This window comes from Neodiprion lecontei, chromosome 4, assembly GCF_021901455.1.
Source record: "Neodiprion lecontei isolate iyNeoLeco1 chromosome 4, iyNeoLeco1.1, whole genome shotgun sequence".
NCBI lineage: Eukaryota > Metazoa > Arthropoda > Insecta > Hymenoptera > Diprionidae > Neodiprion > Neodiprion lecontei.
The window spans coordinates 13,719,927-13,734,976 of NC_060263.1; the positions used below are offsets into that span (position 1 = coordinate 13,719,927).

The 15,050-nt window shown below is 42.4% G+C and overlaps 1 protein-coding gene across 1 annotated transcript in view; it reads left to right on the forward strand.

Moving 5' to 3' along the window:
• Nucleotides 1–15,050, forward strand: part of LOC107223750 (maltase 1-like) — a 157,900-nt gene that overhangs the window by 140,747 nt on the left and 2,103 nt on the right. The gene's annotated exons all lie outside the window — the stretch shown is intronic.

A 15,050-nucleotide genomic window follows, 5' to 3' on the forward strand; every position in this document is an offset into this window, starting at 1 on the left:
AGAGAGAGAGAGAGAGAGAGAGAGAGAGAGAGAGAGAGAGAGAGAGAGAGAGAGAGAGAGAGAGAGAGAGAGACAGAGAGAGAGACGCAATTATGCCCCAGAAAACTTTGGGACAAGAGAAAAACTATAGTGTAGGAAAAGTATTATAAAAGTATATAAGTATAAAAGTAAGAGAGAGAGAGAGAGAGAGAGAGGGGGAGGGGTGTACAAGTCCCCTCAGGCGGCATATGTATAATCAAGAACGAAAACAGAAAAATTAATAAATACGAAAATAAGTAAATTGATTAATTGATACAAAATAAAATAAAAATAAAACACAACAACATTAATAGAAAATAAATAAAATAAATAAATAAATAGATAAATAGGTATGTAAATATATAAAAATAAATAAATAAATAGGTAGAAGTAAGTAAAGATAGAGAAAGAAACAGAATAGGATTAGTTGAGACCGCCAGTACTCGAGCATAACAACTCATGGTGTGAGCCGAAAAATAAAAAATAGAAATAAAAATAAATAAAATATATTCATATATAATAGGATTATAGATAAAGACATAGCCGGGGCGAAAATTATCTCATGACAGTAAGAAACAGAAACAGAAGGCTAGCAGGGCAGAGAACAATAAATACAATAAACATAAAAATAGAATCACTAAAATAAAATAATAAAACAAAATAAAATAAAATAGCCTCATATTTAAGACGGGGAAAATAACTACTGCAAAGAATCAAATCTTTGTTGCTCGAGATTTAAGTAATAACCATAAAGTTTGACCTTGAATGTAGCTAGCTTGTCACTGTCAACAATGTTCTGTGTGAGTGAATTCCACAAATAGCAGGCACTGACTATAAATGATTTTTGGTAACAGACAGTGCGGCAGTGCGGAATGCAAAGCCTGGCAGTAGCTCCCGTATTGACAGCAATACGTTGCGACCGCACCTCCGCTGGTTGCAACGTCTGAGCCAAATAAGTTGGTCTACCTGAGCGTAAAATAGTAAAAGGATAAGAACCGATTAAGTATAGCCTCCTATTTCGCTGAGTTAGCGAGCCCAACTCAAGTCGGTGTCTCGTAATATGCTCATCCCTCGCTACGCCTGTAATAAATCTAACAGAGGCGTTGTCGCTGGAGCTTAATATCAAGTACACCAGGTAGATTATTATAAGACTGCTGGACAATAATCGAGGTGAGGAAATATAAGAGCCGTAACTAACCATTTACGAAGAGAACCAGAAAACACTTCCTTGTTGATTTTCAAATGGTATAAGACCCTGTTGACCTTGTTGCAAATTACATCAACATGGTCATTCCATGTTAGAGTCGAATTCATAATTATTCCGAGGTTACGGACCCTGTTGACATACTCGATTGTATGATTCCCAACCTTAATTAGTGGTAGATGAGAGGCATCTAGCCTTTTAATAAATTTGGAACTACCACAAAACATTCCCTTTGTCTTTTCAAAATTGATTTTCAAGCAATTTTCACCGGCCCAATCATGAATTGCTTGTACATTACACAAGACTTTACTTACGCCCTCGGCAATATTTGATAGTAGGAATGAAAGGTGAATTTGTAGATCATCAGCGTACAAGAAATGCTTACAGTAACGTATCGATGCGGGTAAGTTGTTGAGAAAAATGGAAAAAAGTAACGGACCCAGCACCGAGCCCTGCGGGCCCCCCAAGTGAATATCAACCCAGGAGCATAAATGCCCATATGACCCCTTGACCGCTTGACGTCGATCACTCAAATACGACCTAAACCATTCAACCGCCGAAGCTGAGCAGTTAAGAGCTTTTAATTTATCTAACAGCTTCGCATGACAGACAGTGTCGAAAGCTTTTCGGAAATCGAATAGCACAATAAGAGTGATCATCCGGTTATCAATAGCTTTTTTAACGTCATCCGTTAGTTTAATTAAGGCAGACTGAGTGCTGTACCCGTGACGAAAACCCGACTGATGGGGATCCAACAAGCACTTTGACTCCAAATAAGCAGTTAACTCGATGTAAACAATCCTTTCAATACCCTTGGAGAGAGCACAAAGAATAGATATAGGACGGAAGTCGTCAAGCGAGGTTGGATTTTTTATCTTATTGATAGGCTGAATTAACGCTCTCTTCCACTCAAGGGGGAAGACAGAATAAGTCAGCGAGTAATGATAAATTTCGAGCACAAAAAGGAGCAATGATTGCATAACCAGACGTAAGTAGCTTGCCGGAATCCCATCACAACCACAGGCTTCAGTTTTCGAGGAGAGTAAACATTCTGCGAGATAAGAAGGAGTGATGTGTTCAAAGTAAAAGCGCTCAGAGTCGAAAACGGACTCGGGATCGAGTATGATTGGACTGACCGTGCAACGGCAGGCAAAATTGGCAATCCTAGCAAAATGACTATTAAGTTGAGAAGTCGTGAAGTCAGCATGGACTATACCTTGACGCTGCTTGCAGAGGCCAACATGCCTGAATTCTCGCCATAAAGACTTAGGAGTAGTAAAGGCGGAAAACAGATCTTCATAATAGCCCGATTTAGCTTTACGAATTTCCAACTGAACTCGATTCCGAGCAGCCTCGAACTCGCCATAGAGAGTCACAGAACCAGATTGTTTGAATGCCCTAAAACACACGTTCCGTTCTTTGATACGGTCACGGATAACTTGAGACAACCACGGAGCTGGTTGACGCTTAGGACGACAAGTTTTAGAGGGGGCATGGGTGTCCAGAGTAATAAGCACATGCTCATTAAACAAAGCTACTTTATCATCAATATTCACAAACCTATCGAAAATAGGAGACCAGTCAAGACCAAGGAGGTCACAATTGAACGACCGCTGGTCAATATTTTTGATATCTCGGTACCTGATTGATCTAGTGGCCAACTTAGGCACCCTAAGCGAGTATTTAATATAAATAAGCTCATGGCCTGAAACAAAAGAGGTACCAGATTGCCCATTAACTAAAACCTTAGCGATATCGTCAACAATATAAAGGTCTAACCAGGTATGTGAGTACGCAGTATGATGAGTCGCCCGATACGGGACAACATGAAGGCCATTACAATAAAAAATACCTAAGAGTTGACGGGAGTCAAACGAGTCAGAGTTAAGGTTGGCGTTAAAATCTCCCACAATAATGAGATTCTTATACGATTGCGCAAGTTGCATAAAAGCATCCTCAGACTCTGATAAAAAACCAATTTTCGGAAGTCGATAGACGACCGCGAACAGAAGTTTAGAGGCGTTCGGTACGATAATCTCCATAATCAGATACTCAGGCTTGTGACAATAGACATTAGGCGAGGATGAGATTAACCGCGCATTTAAACTTTTGTGGACATATACTGCAACCCCACCTCCGCCCTTGCCTAATCTGTCATTCCGAAAAAGGATGTAATCTTGAATCCCAATAAGTTCATCGGGAATAAGATCATGAAGGAACGATTCAGAGACTGCTATGGCATGGTAGAAATTGTCTGAAAAGTGACTGAGAAATTCATCGAAATGCGGAACAAGCGATTGCACATTCGCATCACAGATCGTCAAACAGTCCGAGTCTCGAAGATGTGCGTTGGGTCGAGCAGCTAGGGTAGCAGGTGACGTCGACGTCGATGTCCGTTGCACACGTCCCAGAGACGCAGAGGGTTGAGCAGTAGGCAGGTCAGCAGGAGTGCGTATGCGTAATGGTACCTCTCCGGTGGTCTTCTTAATATATATTGTACCCCTCCTGGCTGAAACATATTTGAATCCGTGTTGACGGGTATAGTTATGTGCGGAGTTCAGGAGCAGTTGCTCTGAGGATGTCAGGGATTCGTTAACAAAGACACGAGCCGCAGGAAGAGAGTCAACGACATCCTTGGCTAGTAGCCCACTTTTAGCTCGCCAATTATCCAGCCACATATCCCTCATCACACAGGAAGTGAAACGAATTATGAGTGGACGCGGTTTGTCGCCCTTAGAAGGAATTAGATAGGCGCGAGCTATATCCCCAGCTGAACAGGAAACACCCAGGGCACCAGCAAGACGTGAGACCATTCCTAGCACAGTAGTGCCAGAAATCTCCGGAAGACCCGTCACAAAGACCTCGAAGTCTTTACTTTGCTTCTCTAGTTGGTCCAGCCTTAAAGAGGTGAGCGGACAAGACCTTCTCAGTGCATTGGTAGAGGAGCCTGACTCTTGAATCGATCCTACCGATGCAGCCAGTTCTGACAGCCTGTTCTCAACCACATCAGAGCGATTTTCGAGGGTTCGTCAGCGGACAGCTAGAGCGGCATTAGACCGCGTCAGCTAGTCAACCTTAGACACCAGCTGCTGCGTTACTGATGCAACACTGTCGAGCTTTTGCGCACAGCAGTCCAGCCTCTTTTTGATGTCCTCGAAATTATCTAGTTTTTTGAGGACAGTTTCCATCGCCCCTGAAATAGTACGGAGTTCACTGGCCAGTGAGGTGATTGAGACAGGCCGACCCCCAAAAACACGACCTTCACCCAGTTCTTTACGCACCCCGGAAGTACCGGCGATAGCTGCGGTACCCGAATCTCGCATAGCCTGACCTGGAGAAGAAGGACTGCAAGCAGTACACATGTACTGAAATGCTCCAGGTACGGGTTTAGAAGACAGTTCCAAATGTTTTTTCACACAACTTGCGCGAAATGACCTCGCACAGATACCCTGACAGCCAATGTCTGATTCCGACACAAAGCCGCTGCAGAAACACAACGTTGCGTCATAGTAAGGCGACAGTAAATAGATGTTTAGGCAATCTGGAGATTATCAGAGCAGCTGAGGTAAAAACAATGTAAACACTATCACCAACAGTATTAGGATTGACCTGTGTGTGCTTGTACGTAATATGCCAATAAACACACATAAAACCAGCTCACGCAATACACGCTCTAGCGGCTAACAGCTGAATTAAGTCACTCAAAGTGGCACTTAAAAATTTTCACTTCAAACGATTAAATAAAACACTGAAAGCACAGTTACAGGGAATAGATTACTGTCAGAACAGCGAGAGGTACACCGAAACTCAGGGGATACCACTACACAAAATAAAACCGAACCTAAAAGTCCGACAAAATATAGGAAAATCCTGCACCTGAGGTAAGCACAACCACTCAAGTTGACAGCTGAGAGAGAGAGAGAGAATCTCTGGACAATGGACGATCTCTGTCATATGCTGAATGATCTGATTTTAGGTTTTTCATTTTAAGGTTCTTGATTTTTTGGTCACAATTAATACATTTTTTGTCCCAGCTTTACATTCTTTCGTTGCATGTCGTTCTGCGCAATCTGCGCACGTTTCTTGTATTTTACAATCGTTAGCGAGAGAGATTGATTGATTGATTGATTGATTGATGTTTATTAGCTTCAGTAGCTACATTGTAAGTAACAACTCTGAAGTATAACTTAAAGTTCTCAATCTATACAGTTTTGTTACACTACTATTTATTTACTACTATCCCGGCTCTCTCTCACTACTTTTCATATAAGGCACGAATGCTTTCCTAAACCTTCACAGTGTTCGATCTGACTTTATTTCAGCTGGGAGGTTATTGTATCTTCTCAGCACAACGTATAGCAACATTTCTTGTCCCTCTTTTGTCTTACATCTACTCATAAGTAACTACACCTTCGTCTTGTTTCCATTCCTCCCTCAATTCCAACTAACTCCATTTCATTTTTCAAATAATTGGGACACTCTCCAATAACCATTTTCTGTATCAGAATACAAACATTATATGGAAATCTCTGTTTGATTGACATGAACTCGCGAAATTCAACCAGATGGATAGGCAGCGATCGGGCATTAAGACAGCAAACATTGACGAGTTCCGGGGGGATCAGTGAACGCAAAGGTCTGGCAGAAGTCGCAGGCGGGAGTCATTACAAATCGGGTGAATGCCGACTAGTTAGAAAATGGCAGCAAGCGCAACGGTTCGATCCCCAGTCCAGGTCGAACAAATAGCGCAGCATCAGCTATCCACGCAGACCTCGGGCTCAGCGACGGATACTTCATTAATATTTAACACCAATTTCAGTGTAGTTGCACGGGATGCCTTTTGTTGACGTAAGCCTTTCGGTCCGAGAGGGTGGCATCGATATCTGCTGCTCGGAGTTGAGGGTTGAGCTTGTTTGGTGCAATTACGCGATTACACCAAACAGGAGACTCAAAGACTAACAATAGAGGGCGTGCAGCGAAGGTAGAAGGAGAGCCAGGAGCAGTTGCATCCGATCGAAAGGTTGAAGTACCACAGACACTCTGAACTTTACTGCGACCTATTATTTTAAAACGGATCACGGCATCAGACGGCAGCTGTTTGGGATGATGTACACGGGATTTTTAATAGAAAATTAAGAGATTTTATTCTCTTTACATCCGCCTTCTCGCCATCTTGCTTTTACACTAATTTTCCTCCCAAGAGGCGCTTAACTCGCAGACATTCCAGCCCCCTTGAAAGGCTCTCTTTCAACGATAATAAACAGGAATAAATAAACAAAACGAATGATATAACCCATGTGAACTATAAGTATCACAGAATCAACAATGAAAAAAAAAATAAAACAAAATAATAAACGTGACATTCACAAGTTAAATGTCGGAATACAAATAAAGAATGTTTAAGTGTAAATAAAGGATCTTGAAATTTCGATTAATCGCTGTCGATTGGTAACGGACAGATTTTCTTGACCGCCCGCTTGAAGGTTCCCGTCGCAGTCTTCACTGCTACCGCCCTGACAACACCGTCAGTGCCCGGATGGATCTCCACGACTTGTCCAAGTTTCCACTGAAGTGGTGGAGCGTTGTTCTTTTTTAGAAGCACGAGAGCTCCGATAACGATACTTTCGGTTTTTGTCCATCACTCGCATCGTCTCTGCAGTTGCTGCAAATACTCCTCATGCCAACGCTTCCAAAAGTGTTGGCGAACCTTTTGAAGGAGTTGCCATCGCGACAGTCTGTTATCGGATGTTTCAAGATAGTTATGTTCTGCAGGCAATATGAGTGTGTCCCCAATAAGGAAATGGGCAGGGGTCAAGGCAGTTAAATCATTGGGATCACTGGATAGTGGAGTCAACGGTCGGGAATTAAGGATCGATTCGATTTCGACCAAAAGAGTGTGATATTCTTCGAATGGTGAGACTAAGCCTTTGGTAACTGTATTGAGCTGTCGTTTTGTAGCTTTGACAGCCGCCTCCCACAGTCCGCCGAAATCCGGTGCCCGTGGTGGGATAAAATTCCAGATAATTTTTTGTTGTGAGAGATGCTTCGATATCGTGTTTTCTTCTTTTTCGAGAAACTCGAAAACTTCTTTTAATTTTCGGGCTGCGCCAACAAAATTGGTACCGTTGTCGGATATAATTTGTGAGCAAACGCCTTGTCTAGCGATAAATCGCCGTAGTGCTGCCAAGAACGATTCTGATTAACTCCGTAACAAGCTCCAGATAAATTTCCTTTGTGGTGAAGCAGGTGAATACAGTAAATACAGCAATCCACGCTTTTCATGTGTGAACTGGACCGCGTCGACCACTTTCACGTACTTGCAAAGGGCCTGCGTAATCTACCCCAGTAGTAGTAAATGGTCTCAAAGGTCCACGAACACGCTCGCTCGGTAGATCGCCCATCATGACTTCTGGAGTTTTCGGTTTATTTCGGAAGCATGGCAGGCAACCGTTCGTAACCTTACGTGCCTCTCTTCTGCCACTCAGTGACCAATATTTTGATCGTATGGAACACAGTAAGTTTTCTGGACCGCAGTGATGCAGCCGGATATGCAGCTCTTACTTGAGAATCATCTTTGTGATGAGGTGTCGAGATGGTAATATTATTGGATGCTTCTGAGTTTCCGGAATATCAGCCTTCGACAATCTTCCGCCAACCGGAAGAAGATTTTCACTATCGATGTATGGATTGAGAGAAGCGATTTTGTTTATCTTGATGACTTGTGCTCCTTGTTCGATGGACTGAAGCTCTGTTGCGAATGCTTCTTGCTGAGTCAGTCTTATAATTGCTTTTTCTGCTCTTTCAAGCTCTTCAACTGAAAATGGACCATTTTCTTTTCCACTTAACGCATTGGGTTTGAATCTGAGAACAGAAGCTATCACTCGCTGTAATTTACCGAACGAGGAGAACTTCCGCAGCACTTCGAACGTCTCAGTCTTTGTGCTTCTGAGAATGGCTGATGATTTCATTTCCGTCTTATCTATTTCAATTTCTACTTTTTTAGGCCATTTTTCAGACCGAAGCCACTCGAGGCCATGCCACCAGAGGTCATTTCGTTTCCATGGATCAACTGTGATTCCTCTTGACAATAAATCCGCGGGCTTTTCTTTGGAAGACACGTGTAGCCAAGTCGCGTCTTGAGACAATTCTTGAATTTTCGTGACTCTATTAGCCACGTACGTTTTTCTCATGTTCGGCGATATCGGAATCCAGCTGAGAACGATTGTTGAGTCACTCCAAAAGAAAACTTTACGAATTTTGTCGCCGTATGCTTGTCGTGCCGTGTTACATAGTTTTACGAGTAACAACATGGCATTTAACTCCAATCTTGGTAGTGAAATAGTTTTGAGCGGTGCGACTCTGTCTTTTGATCTAATGAGATGTGATTGTTCATTTCCCTTTAAATCTTTTGAAACTGCATAGAGGCAGGCTCCGAATGCTATTTCAGAAGCACCGCCGAAGCTTACAAGATCGAAGGTCTCCTGTGCACTTTGCAGATTAACATTCCTTCCGATTCGAACGTCGTTGATACTTGGCAAAAAGCTGTAGAACTCCATCCATTTATTTTGAATCTCTAGAGGCAGGAGCTCGTCCCACCCCGTCTTCGACTGTCACATTTTCTGCATTATGCATTTTACATTAATTATTACAGGACCTAATAGACCCAACGGGGTCGAATATCTGTGCTATTTTCGAAAGTACGACTCGTTTGGTGATCTTCGAAGTCTCTTCGATTTTCATGCTGTATTGCATTGTATCGGAGTTAGAATCCCAAAGAAGCCCAAGGATTTTCATTGGACCCTCTTTGTCGATTGTTAGCAAACTATCTGCTTCGCGTTGTTTCGATATGTTTGCGAGGGTTTGTCGATCGCTCGTACGCCATCTTCTTAGTTGAAACTGAACTTTTTGTAGAAGTTCATCCAATTCTCGTTGCAAAGCTATCGTTTTTTCTATTATTTTCTCACCAGTTCTAACCTCGTCCATGTAGAAATCTTCTCTGAGGGCTCTAGCTGCCCGTGGGAACTTGTTGGTTTTTTCTGTTGCCAATTGTCGCAAACATCTGATAGCAAGGTACGGTGCGGGAGCTGTCCCGTAAGTCACTGTGTTGAGATGATACTTCCGAATTGGTTGAGTTTCGTCTGTTCTCCATAGGATTCATTGAAAATCTCTATCTTCCTCTCTGACGATGGTTTGACGAAACATTGCAGCTATATCTGCTGTAATAACAAACTCGTGTGATCGGAACCCCAGAATTATGTTGAACAAATCATTCTGCAAGTTCGGTCCGACCATGAACTTGTCGTTCAATGCTGTGCCAAGAGAAGTTTTTGCTGAAGCATCGAAAACGACCCTCAGTTTTGTCGTGATGCTATCTGCCTTTATGACTGGCTGATGCGGTAAAACGAATGAATCGTTTTGTTTCAAATTTGTGCCGTCTGGAACGAGCGACATATGCTTTTGATTTTGGTAATCCTCCATGAATTTAACGTACTCCGTTTTGATTTGAGGATTGGCCCTGAAACGTCTCTTGAGCGAAAACACACGTCAAACCGCCTGCTTTTTGACTCACCCAAGACAGCTTCTTGCTTTCTGGGTTAGGCTACTATAAACCTTCCGGTCTTGTCTCTTTGCACAGTCTGCGAGACTTGTTCCTCACATTCTTTTTCTTCTTTTGGCATTCGTCTTGTCTCGGGAGGTTCCTCTTGCTTCCAGAAACGCTCCAATTGCTCCTGTAACGCTGCGTTTGTTACAAGTCCACAGAAGCGCTGGTTTTCCGAACTTGCATCGATGAGCTCGACATTGACGATCCACCCCAGCAAAGTGTTGTGCAATCTTAAAATTCCCTTTGGTTGTCGAATTGAATCTGAACACATTAATCTCCAAAAAAGCCCAGCACCGACGAATAGATCAATCACGCCTGGCTCATGGAAGTTCGGATCGGCCAATTTTAATCCATCCGGCAAACATATTAGTTTTGCACCGATTTTCACCTGTGGCAAACGTTCTGTGATGCTCGGTAGCACCAAACAATCGATGAGCGTTTTGAAGTCTGCGTGCATCGACCTTATCTTGACTGTGGTTGTGCGTGCAATGTTTGTCTGAGTTTTGTTAATACCGGTGATTAACTCGTTCTGTTTTTCGCACTGGATCTTGAGTTTACGCACCATTTCTTCTGGTATAATATTCGACCGTGAACCCGGATTTGAGAGCACTCGACAACTGTGCTTATTTCCATTAGCATCTTCGATCTCAACACGAGCAGTCGATAGTACTACATGAGATGTTGGCTTTTTTACGAAGCTTGCATTTAAAATAACAATACCTTCGGTCTGTTCACTGTTATCTCTTGCGCAATGTGTCACAACGGATTTCTTTGATGGCTCGCCGTTCGATTTTTCCTCCGTTGTAGGCTTGTTTTCTAAATCCAAATGTAACAATGTCTTGTGTTTTTTGTCACACTGTTTGCAGTTTGACGATTTATAGGCTGTGCTGAAATGTCCTTTTTCCAAGCAGTTCATGCATAACCTTTTCGATTTTGCTTCTTTTATTCTGTCCGATGCTGACAGTTGCAGAAATTGTGGATATCTGAATATCAAATGAGATTCATTGCAGATTGTGCAAGAGGATTGCGAAACGGAAGCTGAAGATACCTTTTTTTCTTTTTTTTTCCCACAGGAGGCTTCGTGGTTTCTTTTTTGTTTTTTCTTTTATCTATCATTTCGAGCGTACGACCTTTCTCATCTTGAAATGTCAGGTATTCTTCCAGCGTTGGTCGTCTGTTTATATCAGGAGATATTCTTTCTTCCCAATATTTTTGTGTCTTAAAATCCATTTTATTTTTCAATAAGTGAATGAGAAGCTCGTCCCATTTGTCAACTGGAAGCTCCAAAGTTTTGAAAGCTTTCAAGTGTGATCGTACGTGGACGATCAGCTGCCTAATCGACGATGCTTTATCTTTTGTTATTGCTGGAAAGTCAAGCAGTTGATTTAAGTGTGTGTTGATTAAAGACTTCATGTTTTCGTAATTTTTCTGTAGTAATTCCTATGCGTTTTCGTAGTTGGCTGCAGTCGTTGACAGTCCTCCGATGACCTGCAATGCCTCGCCACTCAACGAGCTACGCAAGTATTGGAATTTCTGAATTGGCGTAATTCCTGTACTTTGATGTTTCTTGGATTTGAAAGCATCTTTCAATAGAAGCCACTGTTGATAATCGCCGCTGTATTGTGGCAATTGTAATACGGGAAGCTTGACGCCTATTCGTCGATCCGCGTTTTCATGATCATTATTACCATTATTATGATTTCGATTGTCTTGTACCTCCGCTACAGCTTGAGCCTGCGCTTGAGCCATAGCTACGTCGATTGTTGTTTGAACTTTTATCGCTGCTGCGTAATAAATATCTTCGAAAACTGTGTGTTGCGCGTCTGAATCGTCTTTTACCTTCGTTTCCGCCTTTTTGTCTTTCGCGGTACATATTTTAAGCGCGTCAATTGCGTCCTGAACTTCTCCGAACGATTTGAAAAATTCATCAAACTTTGCTAGTTTGACTTTAGCCTCAGATAATTCAATATCATCCGACAGTGCGTTCTTCATACGCGTGAGCTGACCTTTGATAGTCGCTCGCTTTTGTTGCAATTGCTTTAACTCTGCCATTGTTACTCTTTTATCGAATCGGGAATGGGAAAGGAAGTGAAGAGAACACTCACCTGCGTTTGCTGCGACTGATGTTGCTTCTAACGACGAGCATCTGTCTGATGACCTTGAAATGATCTCTGTCTTTTGTCCAATGCGATGATGTCTGCTGTGACGACTGCTTCCAATGAGCCGGTGCTCCAATAAAAGCCCCACGTTGGGCGACAAATTTATGTTTGGGATGATGTACACGGGATTTTTAATAGAAAATTAAGAGACTTTATTCTCGTTACATCCTCCTTTTCACCATCTTGCTTCAACACTAATTTTCCTCACGAGAGGCGCTTGACTCGCAGACAGCAGCTGAATATTGAGAGCCGCTAACAGTTTAGACTGTAATACATCTTGACGCTGGCGATCACGACGACCTAGAATCCCCATAATAATGACGTAGTTTACAACCTCATTGCAATGTACCAGCAATGACCTCATCAGCAGGCGCCAGCACGCCAGTCTGCCTGATGGCAAGCTTGTCACTTATTTCGCTAATCTTCGCCGTATAGCGTGACGTGACCTCTGCCATCGGATCAACATCGTTCTTTACTTCCGTTACGGTAGCATTTACAGCTTTCATACCTGATCTGAGAGTTACGTTATCAGCTAGTGTACTGTCAAATTTTTCGTGAAGTTCCTCAACAATCGTTACAAGCGTGTTGACCTTAGCAACTGTGGCTTCAAACGCACCGAAGCGAGAGTTCATAGACACCAGCAAAGATGATTTTTTTTATATTTCAGCTCCAATAGCGGTTGTCTCATCTTTCTTACAAATAGGGCAGCAACTAGGAACACGATTTGTCGCAGCCCTGCTAGTTTCAACCTGGAACCGTATCTTGAAAGAGATAGCGTGAAACAAATGTTAACATTTGTCGCCAGTGGTAATGGCATCACTGGAGACATCTATAGCAGCGTAACACAAAGCACAGTTTGGTGGAGCCATACTACCAGCATGTTGTTATCGCAGATTGATATCAATAGGAGTTTATAGATGCCGTGAGGTAATCCAAAACAGTTAACAAAAGCTGAGTTCAAACTCACTGGTCTGACATTGACATTGACAGCTCCAGAAAATCAACAAAGTCAAATCGTCCGAGAAAACACAGTGGTTCAGAGCGCAATAAAAGACTCAATTATTTGATAGCCGCACAAAAAGGCGCTAGAGAGACCGGCACAGTGCGAACCGAGCGATACTAAACAGACCGAACTCGAAAAAGAAGGACTCAGAAAACGTCAGAAAATTTGACGAGAAATAACAGGCACATGTTATTTACCAAGCACCAAGCAAGAGAGAAAGAGACAGAAAGTATATTTATTTGATCCTGGAGTGTAAGTCCCCGAGGACCAGAGGCATGAATTAAAAAAAACCAATGATAACCAAAGACTAATTGATTACGATAATAATTGAGAAAAAAACAAATGCTGAAACAAAATAAAAAAAGCAAAAAAGGAAACAGAAGCTAAATCAGATTATCAAAAAACAAAAAAAGTAAATAATAGCTTAATCTAAATAACAAAGCAACCGAAGAATTAACAGGAACAATATCATACCAACCAAAATTAGAGATAGCAATTATATAATAATAATTACAAGCTCTACAGATACTCAAGCACAAAAAGGCTGCAAATTATCATGTATTCATTCAAGCGCCATACCCATGCCTTGCACAATATTACAAGTCATCAAATTATCAAATTATCGTACCATACATCCAGTTCACCAGGTTCGCTTCACACTCCTCCGCCGCCATCAAATATTTATAGCGGCGCGATCGCAAAACAGGTAGAGTAAGTGCTATCGTGATTTCGGGCAGTAGCAAATTCCTGAAATGCAAACCAATAAAACGAAAATATTGCTGATACGTGATGGTGCGAGCAGATGGAACCTGAAACGTATACGTATGAGTTTGATCGCACCGTGACACAAGTTTCACCCGGAACCGCAGTTAGCTACGAAAAAACTATGGCTCTCTAAGGTATATTGCCTTGTAAAAAATAAATCCAACCAGAAGCAACCGATGATTATATGGCTGCAGCTATGCTCGCATCACGTGGAAGACACAATAAGCAGCGCACACAGTTATTGAGTGCTACCTGGACTGAACGCTCTAATTCTGTTGAAAAATTCGTAAACACTGGAGTGCAGTAGTCAAGATGTGGAAACAGCAAGGCCACGATCAGCCAACGTTTTAGTGCTACGCTCGATAAATTCATTCATTAGGATTCTATACAGAACCGCTGTTACCTTTTTTTCTCACGAGTACAACTTGTTACGACGACGACAAAATCTAAGAGATGTAGACGTCTTGTCTTTTCTGATATGAACTGCCGCATCCTGGATCCAAACAGCGTTGGATTCAAGGGTCGGGAAACGCTCAAGTATATCGCAACACAACTGGTATAAGTTTGCAGAGTAACGGCAGTTTGCGTAAATTTTGGCATCCGGATACCAATCCGCAATCTGTCTACCTCTCAGGTTCGGTTTCAGCTTCTTAGCAGCAATAAGCTCATCACATCTAGCCTTCGAAAATAATTCTAGCACAATAGCACAAGCACAAGATCTGCCACTAGCTGCAATTGGGGTCCGTTTCTTTCCTATTTTATTTTTTTCCATGGGCTCAATTGTTATTATGTCGGCTAGTGGCAGGGTCATGTTCAGCACACGTCCCGATCGCATCGTAAATTTCTTCAGGTTCTCTTCAGTATCATCAGGGCACTCAGGTAGTCCGATAATCACAAATAGCGCAACCATATCGCGGCAAGCTAGGTGAAGAAGAGTGGTCTGGTCAGCCACAAACAAACCACTCGTAGAGGTCGAACCACTAGCCAGCTGATCTTCAACTGGCTCCAAGCGAGTCATAGCCGATGCGCTCTATCCAACTACCTTATCCAATTCCACTATGACTCTTACCACAGACTCTCGAACTTCTGCAAGCCCCGCTATATACGCAACACTATCAGCAATGAGTTTATCGACTTTCTCATTGAGCGACTTAAGATCAGTTACAAGCGTGTCTACCTTTTTTGAGCTTCCCTCAATACCAACTAGCCTTGCCTCAATTGATCTTAGGATCTCTAATAAATCAGAAACTGGCTAACACACTGGACAGACTTCACGCACGGCATTATTAGCGCCTCTTT